General features: G+C 46.0%; 1 protein-coding gene across 7 annotated transcripts in view; it reads left to right on the top strand.

Moving 5' to 3' along the window:
- pltp (phospholipid transfer protein) overlaps positions 1-18388 on the top strand; it is a 97537-nt gene that overhangs the window by 38804 nt on the left and 40345 nt on the right. For 2 of the 7 annotated variants that reach the window (XM_072556874.1, XM_072556872.1), the window contains exon 1: positions 3173-3462. The exons of 1 other annotated variant lie outside the window; for it this stretch is intronic. The gene's annotated coding sequence lies outside the window, so the exon portion shown is untranslated. Of the gene's footprint in view, positions 1-3172; positions 3463-3743; positions 3840-17781; positions 18035-18388 lie in introns of those variants that run through there. 4 more of the 7 variants (XM_072556873.1, XM_072556871.1, XM_072556875.1 and 1 more) reach the window with 3 other exon arrangements.

Raw genomic sequence — 18388 nt, 5'->3', positions numbered from 1 at the left:
AGCCAGTCTCAATACCAGAAACTTGGCTGTTTGTGCTACATTCCCCTGAGAATCCATCACCCCCTACATTTTCCAAAACAGCGTAGCTGTTTGAAATGGGGATAGCCACAGAAGGCCCCTGCACTAGCTGCCTACCTTTCTTACCTTTCCTGGAGTTAACCCATCTATGTGACTGCATCAGAGACTTCCCCCCCTTCCTATAACTGCCATCCATCACATACGGGCGGCACGGTGGCACAGTGGACAGCACTGCTGACTCACAGCGCCAGAGACCCGGGTTCAATTCCCGCCTCAGGCGACTGTGTGGAGTTTGCATGTTCTCCCCGTGTCTGCGTGGGTTTCCTCCGGGTGCTCCGGTTTCCTCCCACAGTCCAAAGATGTGCAGGTCAGGTGAATTGGCCATGCTAAATTGCTTGTAGTGTTAGGTAAGGGGTAGATGTAGATGTAGATGTAGATGTAGGGGTATGGGTGGGTTACGCTTCGGCGGGGCGGTGTGGACTTGTTGGGCCGAAGGGCCTGTTTCCACACTGTAAGTAATCTAATCTAATCTACTGTTGTTGTTGCAAATTCCTCATTGTTTCTAACTCTCTGTCCAACCAATCCATTCGATCTGATAAGATTTGCAGCCAGCAGCATTTATGGGAGGTATTAATCACAGTAACCCTTAAACCCTCTTTAAACTCCCACATCTGACAAGAAGTACATATCACTGTCCAAAAAGCTATTTTTGCTCCTTCACAATCTACAGACACAGAAAATAGCACCGTCTTATATCTCTACTAAACACTGCCCCAGGTTATATTAATAGTTATGGCTTATATTTTAAGTTTAATCAAGAGGCATATCTCAAAAAACATATAATCAAGAAAGAACCCACTCTATTCACTACTGCAGACTTTCTGCAGTACCCACTTATAAACAATACACTTATCTGCTTCTATGCTATGAACTTCGCTCAAACAGTTCCTCCAAGATCAGTTGTGAATTTCACTGTTTGTTAATTTTCCCAGATGCACTCCGACGTCCAGCAATACATGAATTCAAACAGCAAAGGCAGTAACTGTGCAGATTCACTGCTGTGTCAGTTTCTTTCTCTCTCTCTCCTGCACGGACCTCACCATGTGCTTCTCCCTTTTAAAACTGCTGTTGTTTTGACTTTTTTTTTCCAAAGTTCCAAAACAATGTAACAGCATATAAAACAGTAATTGCTGCTCCTGGAATTCGAGGAAATCACCTCCAGCACCTAAAATACCTCAAAAAAGGAGCAGCTGTTACAGCCAGAAATTTTTCCTGTCCTCCATCTTCGATTACCCAGAATCGATTTGCAAGGGTGTTGCCACGGTTGAAGGGTTTGAGCGATAGGGAGAGGCTGAATAACCTGGGGCTATTATCCCTGGATCATCGGAGGCTGAGGCAAGACCTTACAGACGTTCATAAAATCATGAGGGGCATGAATAGGGTGAATAGACAATGGTAGGGGAGTCCAAAACTAGAGGGCATAAGGTTAAGGTGAGTGGGGAAAGAATTAAAAAGGACCTAAGGGGCGACTTTTTTCACACAGAGGGTGGTGCGTGTATGGAATGAGCTGCCAGAGGAAATTGTGGAGGCTGGTACAATTACAACATTTAAAAGACATCTGGATGGGTTAGCACAGCTGCCTCCTAGCACTAGGGATCTGGGTTCAATTCCAGCTTCGGGTGTACTGTCTGGCACATTCTCCCCGTGTCTGCATGGGTTTCTTCTGGGTGCTCCGGTTTCCTCCCACAGTCCATAGATGTGTAGGTTAGGTGAATTGGCCATGCTAAATTGCCCACAATGTTCAGGAATGTGTGGGTTAGGTGCATTAGTCAGGGAGAAATGTTGAGCAATAGGGTAGGGGAAGGGGTCATTCTTCAGAGGGTTGGTGTGGACTTGTTGGGCCTAATGACCTGTTTCCATACTGTAGGGATTCTATGTTCTATGCATGAATAGGAAGGGTTTAGAGGGATATGGGCCAAATGCTGGTAAATGGGACTATATTAATTTCGGATATCTGGTCATCATGGGCGAGTTAGACTGTTTCCATTCTGTACAGCTCTATGATTCTATGGTCTTTAAGAGTCACTAGTCAGGAAATGTTAACTCTGTTACTCTCCATAGATGCTGCTAGCTCGGCAATGGCCTTGTGGTATTTTTGCTGGTCTGTTAATTCAGAGACCCAGATAATATTTGGGGGACCTGATTTCAAATCCCAGTAAGACAAGAAGTAGAATTTGCACAGGCAATTTGTCATCCTTACCTGCATGTCTGGCCCACATGTGACTCCAGATCCACAGAAATGTGGTTAACTCTTAACTGCCCTCTGGCATCGGCAATGAATACCAGTCTCGCCAGCAATGCCCTCACACCAATGAATAAAAAGGAAATCTGCTGAGTTTCTCCAGCAATTTCTGATTGTGTTTCTAATTAGAGGGTTTCTGCGCAGTATCGGATGTGATTGGAGGGATTTGGGTTGTGGCTGGAATCTGATTAGTGCAATCCTGGGCTGTTTGGGATCTGATTGGGGGGGATCCCAGTTTGTATGATCTAATTGGAGATATCCTGACCTATGTTGGGATAGGCTCAGAGCCATGTTGCCCCAGGATGTGTCTGAAGGGAAGGAAAACAGGCTGCAATGTGTTAATTTAGGTCTGAGTGAATGTTTGGGTGGGACCTGCCGATGGAGTCAGATTATTTAAGGCCTGGTCATTAAAACAAAACCACAACACAATCCCTGACAATTTAATAAAGTGGATGATTTAAGCAGCAAGAGCTACCTTCAGGCAGAATAACAGGGCACTGCCAGAAATATCAATGTTAAAGGCAACTTCTGAATTAGCAGCAGAGGTTTGGGAAAGTCAGCGAATCACATTAAATGAAATATTCTCTCCTGACAGAGCTCAGCAACAACAAGAGTGAGGGCTGAGCGAGTGATTGAAGAGGCTGGTGAGGTCAGTACAAGACAGAGAGGATTCTGTCCTGCAAATCTGGCAGTGAGACGGGGGAGAAGAATTTATTTTCAAAGAAAAATCAAAATGAGCCAAGATTAAAAACATTGAGAGAAGGTGACACTGGGTCAGATCCCTGAGGATGTGTAGGAAGATGACTGTCACAGAGAGGTACAATTATCTCTGACATTTATAGAACTGATGGTGCCAACCAGTATCTAGACCAGTAGAAGCTGGGCTGGGCTCTTGGCTTTAAATAGCATCAAGAATCAACATTGATGAATGTTATCATAAATCAGGTTTGATTCAGCCGAGGGCAGCCACTGAGATAAAACAGGAGTGAGAGCAAGCAACATAGCCACACTTCCATTGGCTGTTTAAACACTAGATCACTTGAAATCTCTTTAAGATCTGATTCCATGGGATTACTCCTCGTGGTGTCTCGGTAAAGCAGAGGAAAGCAGATCCCGATCCCGACAAAGGAAAGCCGGCAAAGGTAAGGACAATCTTCTTCACGCGCAGAAACGTTAGGAACAGGGAGAGGACACTCAAGCCTGTTCTGTCATTTAAGCAGATTCTCGCCTGCTGTGTATCCACGGTTACCAAAACCTCCAGGAAATAAAAATTAATCCCAGGGCACCGCTGTGAGCAAAGCCTGGAGGAAAATCAAAGAGGCATTCAATCACATTTGCGTCTTCTTTTTTAATTTCTGTGTTTTATTAATGGTCAGAGCCTCACAAAAACAGTTTATGGTAAGATTTTTTTTTAAAGAATTGTTCATGGGATGAGGGTGTCACTAGCTTTATTGCCCAGAGGATTGTTAAGAATCAACCACATTGCTGTTGGTCTGGAGTCATGTGCTGGCTAAACCAGGTAGGGCTGACAGATTTCCATCCCTAAAGAACATTAGAGAACCAAGTGGGTTTTGCGCTGATAACATTTGCAAATATTAGAGTGCCTTCTTATTCCTGTTATTTTTGTGTTGATTTCATTTTTCACTAGCACCTACTGTGGGACTTGAAGCCACATCTCCGGAAAATTAGTCTCAGCTTCTGAGATTACTAGTCCAGCGACATTATCGCTACATCATCATCATCTGCCCCCACTCCCAGCCCCATTTGTCATAATTGTGATTTGTGGGCAGCATTGTGGCTCAGTGGTTAGCACTGCTGCCTCACAGCTCCACGGATCCAGTTTGATTCCAACCTTGGATGTCTGACTGTATCGAGTTTGCACGTTCTGCATTTGCCTCTGTGGGTTTCTGCAGGCTGCTTTGCTTAACTCTGTGTCAGTTAGGTGGATTAACTATGCTTAAATTTCCCCATAGTGTCTAGGGATGTGCAGGCTAAGTGGCTTAACAATAGAATATCAATTTATTGTGAAGTGTATTTTTATTCAAAAACACAGTGAAAAGTTTCATAAGTCGCCATTCCATTACATCTAAATTAAGGACAAGTCATAAAATAAGAAGAAAAATAAAGGTTCGGCACTGTTCAATTAATGGCTCCTGGATTCAGAGTAGGCTGGAAAACCGGGTTGAGACCACCCTGCCAGGCTGAAACTGCCACACAGGGACTTGACCTCTACTCTGAGCCATTGGGAGACCTGGAAGCTGCCTCCGATGCAAGGATGAGATCTTCACCAAGGACTAGACCTTCATGCCTGGCTGCTGGAATACCCAGAAGCTGCCAAAGAAGACGTCCACACCAGGCCAAGACCGCCCCCTCCTGGACAGGACGGTCACACTGGGAGACTGCCCCACCAGGCCTATACCACCATTCCAGGCTGTTGGAAGCCATCTTGTCACTGGACCAAAAGACACTGTCCACCAAAGTCATTAGGAGAAGGCAAGATACAATAATGAATGGAAACATTAACAAAAAGCATGGAAAGAGGAAGAAAAAGTAAAGCGAACAGAGTAGACAAACTCCGGCTTCCTGGGCAGAGGAGCCCATTTGTTGCGCTGCTACTCCACCACCATCTTGGAATCAAAATATTGTCAGTGTGGGCTTATGTGAATGAGGTGGGTGGGAGGGCCTTGGTGGGATGCTCTTTAGAGGGTAGGTGCAGAATTGATGGGTCGAATGGTCTGAATCTGCATTGTAGGGATTCTGCAATTTTTAATGCAACGGAAACTTCTTCTGATCCTCATGCTACCTCATCCCAATCCAAAATCCTTTGGCATACCCATTCTTCATTCCACCTCTCACAGTTCCACCCCCTCCATTCCAGAAACCTCCTTGCCTCATACCACTCCTCCACCATGTTCCCTCTCAGTTTCCCTGTCACTGCATGGACCTTCGAGGTGACTGTAAATTATTCAATTCTTTACGTTCCATCAACTTGAATGAAGAATTCATTGCCAAAAAAAATCCCTTTTTCTAATCTTTGCACAGTGTGTCTATGTGCTTAAATCTTACGCCAGTGGCAAGTCCCAGTGTTACATTTAAATGGTCAGATATTCAGAATCTGGCCGGGACAATTCTTGCCAAATATTTTAGGCGCTAAGAGCTGAAGAGAGGCCCAAGGTGAGTCTGGAGCAGAAATGTTGCTTTAACCTGTGTTTATTACAATCAACCAGTAGTGAAGGGGTTGAGGCCTATGTAGGCAGCTGTTAATCAGCTAACTGCAGCTTCCAACACTCATCAGGAGGTGGTCAGACAGTTTACTGGCTCATGTCTTGTCTTACAGTCTCTCCTGATTGGCTATAGCCACAGTATTGAGATGGAGTTTAATCTCCAGCTAAAGGGACACCCTGTATTTCTTGACTCACTCTCGGAGTTGAGAACAACACAAACCCATCGCCAGAGGTTCTGAGGGACTTTGTCCAAACCTGCTGACACAGGAGCAACCTTAAGTTGGGAAATGTGTGTGTTATCATTGGAGAGAGATAGTGTTTGGTCATCAATATCTTACTAGGTGCTTTCCCCCTCCTCGGAGGAGAAAGTGAGGACTGCAGATGCTGGAGATCAGAGCTGAAAATGTGTGGCTGGAAAAACGCAGCAGGTCAGGCAGCATCCAAGGAGCAGGAGAATCAATGTTTCGGGCATGAGCCCTTCTTCAGGAATGAGGAAAGTGTGTCCAGCAGGCTAAGATAAAAAGTAGGGAGGAGGGACTTGGGGGAGGGGCATTGGGAATGCGATAGGTGGAAGGAGGTCAAGGTGAGGGTGATAGGCCGGAGTGGGGGTAGGGGCGGAGAGGTCAGGAAGAAGATTACAGGTTAGGAAGGCGGTGCTGAGTTCGAGGGATTTGATCCAGCAGGCTAAGATAAAAGGTAGGGAAGAGGGACTTGGGGGAGGGGCGTTCCCTCGAACTCAGCACCGCCTTCCTAACCTGCAATCTTCTTCCTGACCTCTCCGTCTCCACCCCCACTCCGGCCTATCACCCTCACCTTGACCTCCTTCCACCTATCGCATTCCCAACGCCCCTCCCCCAAGCCCCTCCTCCCCTACCTTTTATCTTAGCCTGCTGGACACACTTTCCTCATTCCTGAAGAAGGGCTCATGCCTGAAACGTCGATTCTCCTGCTCCCTGGATGCTACCTGACCTGCTGCGCTTCCCCCTCCTCTCCAGGTTTGGATGGAGGGCAAGAGGAGGAGGATGGGGAGGACTCCTGTGGTACAGGACATTACCCCACTATTAGCACCTCCAGAGTTAGATATGTATATAGTCACACAGGTAGTTTGGTTCTGTGCAGTAGCATATCAAGGAAACAAACTAACATTGGAGTTCAACTTGATCCAACAAACAAACCAAAGACACCTCTCTTACTTGAACCAGACTATACTTACATGGATTTGGGGCATCAGGAGGGTCCAATAACTTAACTTCAGCAGAAGATCTCAGGAGTTGGTTTATTCTCACTGCGCCTTGGCAGTAGCTGCTCCAAGCTTCAGTGGGTCCCTCAGCGTGTCGTCCTGAACCTTGGAATGTGTCAGTCTGCAACACTCGGTTCAGATCAACTCCTTGTTCTAGTAAACGAAGACGTTTCAGGCGGCATCTTTGACCGAGTTGGTTATCCTCCAGGTGCAGTCAATATTTGTCTTGTTGTATGTAGTTCAGAGTCGAGAGTGTGATGCTGGAAAAGCACAGCAGGTCAGGCAGCATCCGAGGAGCAGGATAATCAATGTTTCGGGCAAAAGCCCTTCATCAGGAACTTCTGGGGAACAGAAGTCAAGAGCTGCTTGGGCCGAACCTCAATAAAAACCATCTTCCTCTAGAGGAATGTTTGAGGGACAGTGCAGTCTCTCGTCTGGGGACTTGGGGCACGTTGTAAACTGCCAGTGTCAGTGCCACCCCAGAGGATGTGTATACCACAGCTCACACTCACTGGTCCAACTGTGTTCGATCAGTGGTTGAGTGTAACCCATGGGTGCCTGAAACTAATTCAAATCGTCAAATGAATCAATTAGAGCCCAGCCCCAATTCTCAATCAGGCCAGTTTCTCCAAGCCCAGCACACACTTTGTCAAAACCACAAGCAGGCGATTCCAGTCACACTGTCTGTCTGAGCTATAAAAAGGGCAGCGATAAGAAAATGAGGACCAAAGCTGGAGATTTTTTTGAAAGAAACAGTTAATTAGAGGGCAAATTGGTTTGAAATTTGTGCAAAGCATTTTTGTTTAGCATTTTAGGAATTCAAAATGAAATTGTGTATACTTATTTTTGAAGTAAAAGGTTGTCCCTCGGGGAGTATGGCCTCTTAAGGAGAGATTATAACCTTCCTGCTGTAAATATGCACTTGGACGCTGCAACTGAATGTGTTTCATTTTGCTAAGGGAGTTTATGCAATAGTTTCAATCTCGAAGAGAGCTCTGAACATGTGACAGTCTCTGCTCACTTGAAGAGAGAGAGGGAGAGAGAGAGACACTGTGTAAGAACAGGACCAGGCTAGCTGGCAGGATTTCCGGATCATTACTGCAGCCAGTGTCCTCAAATCAGGCCTTGAGTTGTGATACGTACCACTGCTGATCAGGAGCAAGCATTACGCTCACAACACGTTTTGAGAATGAGGAGTGGGAACATACTCTGGTAATGGTACATGTTCCCCAGTAATGGTGGCACTGTATCCCAGGAACAGGAAAGGAGAGGTCACCCTGTTGGGAGTTTTCTACAGGCCTCTGAATAGTTCCAGAGATGTAGAGGAAAGGATAGCAAAATTGATTCTCGATAGGAGAGAGAGAGACAAGGTAGTTGTCCTGGGGACTTCAACTTTCCAAATATTGAGTGGGAACACTATAGTATGAATACTATAGAGGGGACAGTTTTTGTCCAGTGTGTGCAGGAGGGCTTCCTGACACAGTATGTAGACAGGCCAACAATAGGGCGAAGCCACATTAGATTTGGTACTGGGTAAAGAGCCCAGCCAGGTGTTAGACTTGGAAGTAGGTGAGCACTTTGGTGATAGCGATCACAATTCTGTCAGGTTTACTTTAGTGATAGAAAGGGATAGGGGTATACTACTGGGCAAGAGTTACAGCTGGGGGAAAGGCAATTACGATGCAATTAGGCAAGATTTAAGAAGCATAGAATGGGGAAGGAGACGGCTGGGGATGGGCACATTAGAAATGTGGAGCTTATTCAAGGAAAAGCTCCTGAGTCTCCTAGATAAGTATGTACCTGTCAGGCAGGGAGGAAGCTGTAGTGCGCAGGAGCCATGGTTTACAAAGGAAGTGGAATCTTTGGTCAAGAGGAAGAAGAAGGCTTATGTTAGGATGAGATGTGAAGGCTCAGTTAGGGCACTTGAGGGTTACAAGGTAGCCAGGAAAGACCTAAAGAGAGAGCTCAGAAGAGCCAGGAGGAGACATGAGAAGTTGTTGGTGGATAGGATCAGGGTAAACCCTAAGGCTTTCTATAGGTATTTAAGGAATAAAAGAATGACGAGAGTAAGATTAGGGCCAATCAAGGATAGTAGTGGGAAGTTGTGTGTGGAGTCAGAGGAGATAGCGGAAGCACTAAATGAATATTTTTCGACAGTATTCACTCTAGAAAGCAACAATGTTGTCGAGGAGAATACTGAGATACAGGCTACTAGACTAGGTGGGATTGAGGTTCACAAGGAAGAGGTATTAGAAATCCTGCTGAGTGTGAAAATAGATAAGTCCCCTGGGCCGGATGGGATTTATCCTAGGATCCTCTGGAAAGCCAGGGAGGAGATTGCCGAGCCTTTGGCATTGATCTTTAAATCATCATTGTCTACAGGAATAGTGCCAGAAGACCAGAGGATAGCAAATGTGGTTCCCCTGTTCAAGAAGGGGAATAGAGACAACCCTGGTAATTATAGACCAGTGAGCCCTACTTTAGTTGTTGGTAAAGTATTGGAAAAGGTTAAAAGAGCTAGGATTTATATTCATCTAGAAAAGAATAATTTGATTAGGGATAGTCAGCACGGTTTTGTGAGGGGTAGGTGGTGCCTCACAAACCTGTTGAGTTCTTTGAGAAGGTGACCAGACAGGTAGATGAGAGTAAACCAGTCGATGTGGTGTATATGGATTTCAGCAAGGCATTCTATAAGGTTCCCCACAATAGGCTATTGTACAATATAGCAGTTTGGATCAATAATTGGCTTGCTGAAAGAAGACAGAGGGTGGTGGTTGATGGGAAATGTTCATCCTGGACTCCAGTTACTCGTGGTGTACCGCACGGGTTGGTGTTGGTTCCACTGCTGTTTGTCATTTTTATAAACGACCTGAATGAGGGCGTAGAAGGGTGGGTTAGTAAATTTGCAGACGACACTAAGGTTGGTGGAATTGTGGATAGTGACGAAGGATGTTGTAGGTTACAGAGAGACATAGATAAGCTGCAGAGCTGGGCTGAGAGGTGGCCAATGGTGTTTAATGCGGACAAGTGTGAGGTGATTCACTTTGGTCGGCGTAACCGGAATGCAAAGTACTGGGCTTGTGGTAAGATTCTTGGTAGTGTCGATGAGCAGAGAGATCTCGGTGTCCAGGTACACAGATCCTTGAAAGTTGCCACCCAGGTTGACAGGGTTGTTAAGAAGGCATACAATGTTTTAGCTTTTATTAATAGAGGGATCGAGTTCTGGAACCATGAGGTTATGCTACAGCTGTACAAAACTCTGGTGCGGCCGCACTTGGAGTATTGTGTACAGTTCTGGTCACCGCATTATAAGAAGGATGTGGAAGCTTTGGAAAGGGTGCAGAGGAGATTTACTAGGATGTTGCCTGGTATGGAGGGGAGGTCTTATGAGGAAAGGCTGAGGGACTTGAGGCTGTTTTCGTTAGAGAGAAGAAGGTTGAGAGGTGACTTAATAGAGACATATAAGATAATTAGAGGGTTAGATAGGGTGGACAGGGAGAGCCTTTTTCCAAGAATGGTGACGGCGAGCACGAGGGGGCATAGCTTTAAATTGAGGGGTTATAGATATAGGACAGATGTCCAAGGTAATTTCTTTACTCAGAGTAGTAAGGGTATGGAATGCTTTGCCTGCAACGGTAGTAGATTCGCCAACTTTAAGTACATTTAAGTCGTCATTAGACAAGCATATGGATGTACATGGAATAGTGTAGGTTAGGTGGGCTTCAGATAGATATGACAGGTTGGCGCAACATCGCGGGCCGAATGGCCTGTACTGCGCTGTAATGTTCTATGTTCTGTGTTCTATGTTCTATGTAGGAACAGCAGACCTGTACCCAATTTACAGTTGAACTGTATCTCATTAATAGTAGAACTATACCGTAATTGCAACCAAACAATTTGAGTGAGTGGACAAATGCATGGCAGATTTAGATGTGGATTAATGTGAGGTTGTCCACATTGGTGGTAGAACAGGAAAGCAGATTATTATCTGAATGGTGATAATTTGGAAAAGGGTGAGGTGCAATGAGACCTGTGTGGACTTGTACACCAGTTTTGTAATCCTACAGCATAGAGACAGGCCCTTTGGCCCAAACTGGTCCATGCCAACCAAAATGTCGATCCATGCTAACCTCATTTCCCTGCACTTGGCCCATGTCCTTCTCAACTTTTCCTATCCATGCATTTCTCCAAATGCCTTTTAAGTGTTGTTAATGTACCCACCTCAACCACACTCCAGCTGGCAGCTCATTCCATATGCGTACCACCCTCAGTGTAAAAAGAAAATCCCTTCAGGTTCCTTTTTATTTTTCCCCTCTCACCTTAAACTGACGCCATGTCCACGACTCCTCAACCCTGGGAAAAAGACTGAATGCATTCACCCTATCCATGCCTCTCCTGATCTTATGCACCTCTATAAGGTCTCCCCTCAGTCTCCTACACTCTAAAGAAAAGAGTCCTAGCCTGTCCAACCTCTCCTGATAGCTCAGACCATTAAGTCCAGGCACCATCCTTGCAAATTTCTTCTGCGCTCTTTCCAGTATAACATCCTTCCTACAGCACAGTGACCAAAACTGAACACAATACTCCAATTGTGGTCTCACCAACGTCCTGTACAACTGAAACATAACTTCCCAACTTCTATACTCAATGCCCTGACTGATGAAGGTCAGAGTGTCAAAAGCCTTCTTCACTGCCCTGTCTACCTGTGACTCCACTTTCAAAGAACTGTGAACCTGAACACCAAGATCCCTCTGTTCCATTATAGTCCTTAAGGCCCTACCATTCACTATGAAACTCTTACCTTGATTTGACTTTTCAAAATGCAATATTAAACTCCATTTGCCATTTCTCGGCCTAATTCCCCAGCTGATCAAGGCCCTGCTGCAATTTCTGACAACCTTCCTCACTGTCCACGAAACCGCCAATGTTAGTGTCATCTGCAAGCATACTAATCAGGCCTTGTACATTCTCATCCAAATCATTGATATAGATAACAAACAGTAATGGGCCCAACTCCGACACCGTAGCACTCCACTAGTCACAGGCCTCCTGTCTGATAAGGATCCTTCCACTATTACCCTCTGCTTCCTACCATCAAGCCAATTTTGTGTCCAGTTTGTCAGCTCCCCCTTGTTTCCCTGCGACCTAACCTTCCAGAGCAGCCTACCATGTGGAACCTTACTGAAATCCATATAGACTACGAGAGTGTGGTGTTTGAAAAGCACAGCATGTCAGCCAGCATCCGAGGAGCAGGAAAATCGATGTTTTGGGCAAAAGCCCTGGCTATCTCCTGATAGCTCAGACCATTAAGTCCAGGCAGCATCCTTGTAAATCTCTTCTGCGCTCTTTCCAGTTTAATAACATCCTTCCTATAGCAAGGTGACCAAAACTGAACACAATACTCCAAGTGCAGCCTCACCAACATCCTGTACAACTGCAACATAACTTCCCAACTTCTATACTCCGTGCCCTGACTGATGAAGGCCAGTGTGTCAAAAGCCACCTTCACTGCCCTGTCTACCTGGGACTCCACTTTCAGAGATCCATGCACCTGAACTCCAAGGTGCCTCTGTTCCACTACACTCCTTAATGCACTACCATTCACCATGAATCTCCTACTTTGATTTGACTTTCCAAAATGCAAAATTAAACTCCATTTTCACCTCCAAGAAGGTGAATGGTATCTTGGTCTTCTTTGTGAGGGGATTTGAGTACAGGAGCAGGGATGTCTCGTCATGATTGTACAGAGTTTTGGTTAGACCACACTTGGAGTATTGTTTGCGGTTTGGGTCTCCTTATCTGAGGAAGGATGTTCTGGCGATGGAGAGAGTGCAGCAAAGGTTTATCAGATTGATTCATGTCTTTGCAGGACTGATGTATGGAGAGAGACTATGTCGATTAGGATTACATTTGCTGGATTTTAGAAGGATGAGATTGCATCTCACAGAATCTTATAAAGCTCTAATAGGATCAGACAGGGTAAATGCAGGAAAAGTGTTCCTATAGACCAGGGAGTCCAGAACTAGGGTCATGGATTAAGGATACCTGGTAGGTCCTTTAGGACTGAAATGAGGAGAAGTATCTTCACCCAGAGAGTGGTGAGCCTGTGGAATTCTCTGCCACAGAAAGCAATCAGGGCCAAAACATTGAATATTTTCATGAAGGACTTAGTTATAGTTCTTAGGGCTAAAGGGATCAAAGGGGATGGGGGCAAAAGCAGGAACAGAAGACTGAGTTGGATGATCACATTGAATGGTGGAGAAGGATTGGCCTGAATTGTCCTACTTCTGCTGCTGTTTCCCATGTTTCTGTGTTTTCTGTAAACTGCTTCCAGTTTTACCCTCTTTTCTTTATACTGAAAGACTAAAACACAAAACTCCTGTAAGAGCTGGCTTCCTGCTGAAGGGGGCAGTGGGGAGATTGTCAGCGTCCTCATTATTTCTTCCTGTCATGTTTCTCTTTCTGTTTGAAGTTTCCCTAACGTTTCTACAGGAGCAACACTTGTCCTTTTATCAAATTCATTCATTTGGATGTGGACATCGCTGGCTGCTGTTCGGGAGGAAGTTCCAGGATTTTGACCCAGCGACACTAAAGGAACTGTGATATATTTCTGAATCAGAATGGTGAGTGGTGTGGAGGGGAACTTGCAGGGGGTGGTGTTCCCATGTATCTGCTGCCCTTGTCTTTATAGCTGGAAATGGCTATGTGTTGAAAGGTGATGTGTTTGGATCTCTGGTGAATCTCTGGAGTCCATCTTATAGATCGTACACACTGCCGCTACTAAGCGTAGGTGATAGGGGGGGAATAGATATTTGTGAATGTGGTGTCAGTAAAAAAAGGCTGCTTTGTCCTGGATGGTGTCAAGCTTCTTGAGTGTTGTTGGAGCTGGCACCCATCCAGGCAAGTGGGGAGTACTTCATCACACTCCTGACTTGGGCCTTGTAGATGGTGGACAGGTGTAGAGAGTCAGAAGGTGAATTACTCATCACAGTTTTCACAGAATCATAGAATACAACCATAGAATCCCTACAGTGTGGAAACAGGCTATTTGGCCCAACAAGTCCACACCAACGCTCTGAAGAGTATCCCATCCCTGTTACTGTACATTTTCCCTGACTAATGCACATAGCCTACACATCCCTGAACACTATGGGCAATTTAGTATGGCCAGTTCACCTCACTTGAACATCTTTGGACTGCGGGAGGAAACCAGAGTATCCAGAGGAAACCCAGGCAGACATGGGGAGAATGTGCAAACTCCACACAGACAGTCGCCAGAGGCTGGAATCGAACCCAGTTCCCTAGCGCTAGGAGGCAGCAGTGCTAACCACTGAGCCACCATGCCAGCTTTTCCCAGCCTGTGACCAGTTCGTATAGCCACTGGATTTATATGGTGAATCCAGTTGAGTTTCTGATCAATGGTAACCCCCCCCATAGATGTTGATAGTGCGGGATTCTGTGATGGTGATGCCTTTGAATATCAAGGGGCTAAATTGACCATCTCCAATAAAAGCCATTACCTGGCACTTGTGTTGCACGAATGTTACCATTTCTCAGCCCAAGTCTGGATATTGTCCGTATCTTGTTGCATTTCAATATGAACTGCCTCAGCATCTGAGGATTCGTGAACGGTGCTGAACATTGTGCCATCATCAGCAAACACCCCACTTCTGACCTCATAATGGAGGGAAGGTCATTGATGAAGCAGCTGAAGATGGTTGGGCCTAGGACACTACCCTGAGGAACTCCTGCAGAGGTGTCCTGGGGCTGAGATGACTGACCTCCAACAGCCACGACCATCTGTTATGACTCCAACCAGTGGAAAGTTTGCCCCCGATACCCATTGATTGCAGTTTTGCTAGGGTTTCTCACGGTCAAATGGGGCCTTGATTACCATCACCTGTCCTCTGGGATTCAGCTGTTTTGAAGCATGTCCTTGCAGGATCTGGATCTATTCCTTTTGTCATTTCTTGGCTTCAGCAGATTTTTAAAATAATATCACGTTTTGGAATTAAATGTTGACAACATCCATGATACATTGGGTTTCTAACTCATCATCATAAGAAAATCTACCTCAGAGAATGATGGAATTGTCTGACAGTAATGCAAGATCTGTACCACAGGAACAGTTGAACAACACACCAGTAACGGTGGAATTGTACCCTCATAACCATGGAAATGTTGTCATGACTCAGTACACTTTCAATAAAACTCCACTGTTCCCATTTGTTTAAACCTCCAGATTTCCCAGTTTTACCTCACTGTTTAATTCAGGTTAAAAGAATATGTGCCACAGTACTTTTTCAATAAGAGGAATAGGGCGGCACAGTGGCACAGGGGTTAGCACTGCTACCTCACAGCGCCAGAGACCCGGGTTCAATTCCCGCCTCAGGTGACTGTCTGTGTGGAATTTGCACATTCTCCCCATGTCTGCCTGTGTTTGCTCCAGTTTCCTCCCATAGTCCAAAGATGCGCAGGTTAGGTGAATTGGCCATGCTAAATTGTCCATAGTGTTAGGTGAAGGGGTAAATGTGTGGGTGGGTTGCTCTTCGGTGGGTCGGTGTGGACTTGTTGGGCTGAAGGGCCTGTTTCCACACTGTAAGTAATCTAATCTAAACTATTTATTGTAACCAAACTGCGTTTTTCACCAAACTGCATAACTTAAACAAGAATGGTAAAAGGACACTATTTCAAATTTATATAAATTAAACTTTGTTCCCCGATACTTTTGGAACATTATTTGTGTCCTTCTTTGTGAAGACAGAACGAAAGTATGCTTTTAATCAGTCTGCCATGGCTGTGTTCTCCATTAGAGCTTCCCTACTTCTGACTGTAACAACGAAGCTGTACCCCAGTAATGGTGGCAGTGTGCTCCAGTCAGACTGACAATGTGCCCCAGTGACAGTGGAGCTGTGCCTCAGTAATAATCATGACAAAATAAAAATAGACAGAAACATATAATCATTTCAGAATAATGAGGTCAGACATGTTGCATAAATCACGTTATTGATGTTCATCTTTCAACATTTTCTATTTCCGCTTCATTGTTTAAATTCTTATTAATTTTGGTTTCAACTGGAAGGCAATTGAGAATCTCCCACAGGACAATGTTAGACAGCAGCGTCTAATGATACACTTAGTCCAAGCTGGGTTGGAGCCAGGAATTCCTGGGTGAGAGCCATATCATATAAGGCTGGGAACATTCCAGTTTTTGGGAAACAAGCTCAATTTAATAGTCAGAGCTATTGCAATGCAATGTGATTAACCTAGAGACTGGAACCACCTAAAAGCCAGCATAGGGGTTGGCTCTTCACCAATTAATGAGGATCCTGACCAACATTGTGGGTGACTGGATACTACAGAGTCTTACACTCACTCTAACATACACAGAAATACAAGGAGCAACATAGAAAGCCTGCAAATACTCACTGTGGATGTGAGGGCTGTGCACAGGCCCAAATGTCTCCAACCAGAGTAGCAGTACAACAGTGCAGTTTGGATCCTACCCTATTCATATGATTCCTATGTGCACAGAACAAGACCAATTTCGGCTGTACTCAATTCAAGGACAAGAGCAGCATCTATGGAGAAATCTTAGAGTACAAATGTACAAATTAGTATCACACAGGCTCAGTAAAGGCTCAGTGTCTACAGGCAGAGTGGTGTACATACAGACATGATGAGGAGCCATTGTTGGACTGGGGTGGACAAAGTTAGAAATCGCACAACACCAGGTTATGGGCGGCACGGTGGCACAGTGGTTAGCACTGCTGCCTCACAGCGCCAGAGACCTGGGTTCAATTCCCACCTCAGGCGACTGACTGTGTGGAGTTTGCGCATTCTCCCCGTGTCTGCGTGGGTTTCCTCCGGGTGCTCCGGTTTCCTCCCACAGTCCAAAGATGTGCAGGTCAGGTGAATTGGCCATGCTAAATTGCCCGTAGTGTTAGGTAAGGGGTAGATGTAGGGGTATGGGTGGGTTGCGCTTCGGCGGGGCGGTGTGGACTTGTTGGGCCGAAGGGCCTGTTTCCACACTGTAAGTAATCTAATCTAATCTATAACCTGATGTTATGTGATTTCTAACTACATATAAACATAGCAGCGTGTACATTCAGAGTACATCATGTAGAGGCAGACAGCAGTGTGTACAGGCAGGGCTCCATGTGTACACAGAGCACAGCGTGTACAGATGGGGTGCACCGTATACAAGCTCTTACAGGTATTGGAGAAAAGGTAAGGAGGTTCTTAACTGAGAGTCCAGCATCGTCCAATTGTTTAGCAAAGATTCAGACTGACGAAGGTTCAGGAATGTGGGGATGGGTCAGTTCACCAAATAGGGAGATAGTGATGAGTCTGTGCAGGCCCCAGTGAAAACTCCAGGAATCGGTCCAGCCAGGGCTGGCAACAGAATCCGGAGCTCTGATTGCTTTCTGACTCCGGCTTCCAGAAAAATCCAGGGTCTTCCCAGAAAGTTTTGTGAGGAGGCTCCCTCCCTCTTGGAGCCTGGTTCTCAGATGCCCATGCGGTGTGAGTGGGTGACCCCCCCAGGATGGAGTGGGTGACCCCCTCAGGATGGAGTGGGTGACACCCCCCCCCCCAGGATGAAGTGGGTGGCCACCCCAGGATGGAGTGGGTGACTGCCCCCCAGGATGGAGTTGGGTGACCCCCTCAGGATGGAGTGGGTGACTGCCCCCCAGGATGGAGTGGGTGACCCTCAGGATGGATGGGTGACCCCCCCAGAATGGTGTGGGTGACCCCCTCAGGATGGAGTGGGTGACCCCCCCCCACCCAAGATGGAGTGGGTTCCCCCCCAGGATGGAGTGGGTTAATGCTGTCTGTTCCGTGTCTACACCAAAACCAGATTATCCACAGAACACTGAATCCTGCAGTAATCCCTGGATTATAGCACAGTTCTGAACAGTCTGCCCTCTGAGAGCATTTGACAGAACAAAGCCTGTCTTTCTTCCAGCCGCGAGTTCCCAGCCTCTAAACTCCAATGCTGCAGTGTTTGTCATACACAGGACTTTCTGTGACCCCACCACTATTTACCCAACAAGCAGGAAGATGACATGTCATTGGATAGGGAATGCAGCGAGAGGGGTTCACAGGTCACTGGAGAGCTGAGGGTTACTGAGAGTGCAGCCAAGAGTGTGGGGGGTCAGTGAGTGACAGCATCCAGGGATTGGAGCTGAGATTCAGGTTCCGCTGTGTCCAAGCTGCCTGTGCAAACAGAGCCCTCTCTCTCACAGATAAGTACGGCGTTCACATCTGCTTTTTTATTCTGTGCTGCGTATTGTTTATGGAGAGGGTACAGTCGGTCTTTGTGGGGCTTTCTGTGGGGCGAGCTAATCAATACAGTCGCTCCATAGTGTTCACACTGCTTTCAATTAGAGGCCTCTTCCAATCCATCACTTCAGGTTCAGACAGGGAGCCCAGCACTCAGCTCATGCCCAGTACAGCTTCACTGCTCAGCGATGGATCTGTCATCAGCTTCTGACACTCACGGTCCCATTTTACTGAGAACCTTGTCATATATCAGCTTACAGCAGTGACGTACAATCACTGTTCACATTATGCACACTAATCCCCAAGTCAGGCAGGACTGGA

This window comes from Chiloscyllium punctatum, chromosome 37, assembly GCF_047496795.1.
Source record: "Chiloscyllium punctatum isolate Juve2018m chromosome 37, sChiPun1.3, whole genome shotgun sequence".
NCBI classification, from domain to species: domain Eukaryota; kingdom Metazoa; phylum Chordata; class Chondrichthyes; order Orectolobiformes; family Hemiscylliidae; genus Chiloscyllium; species Chiloscyllium punctatum.
This window is presented reverse-complemented; position numbering and strand designations above follow the sequence as displayed.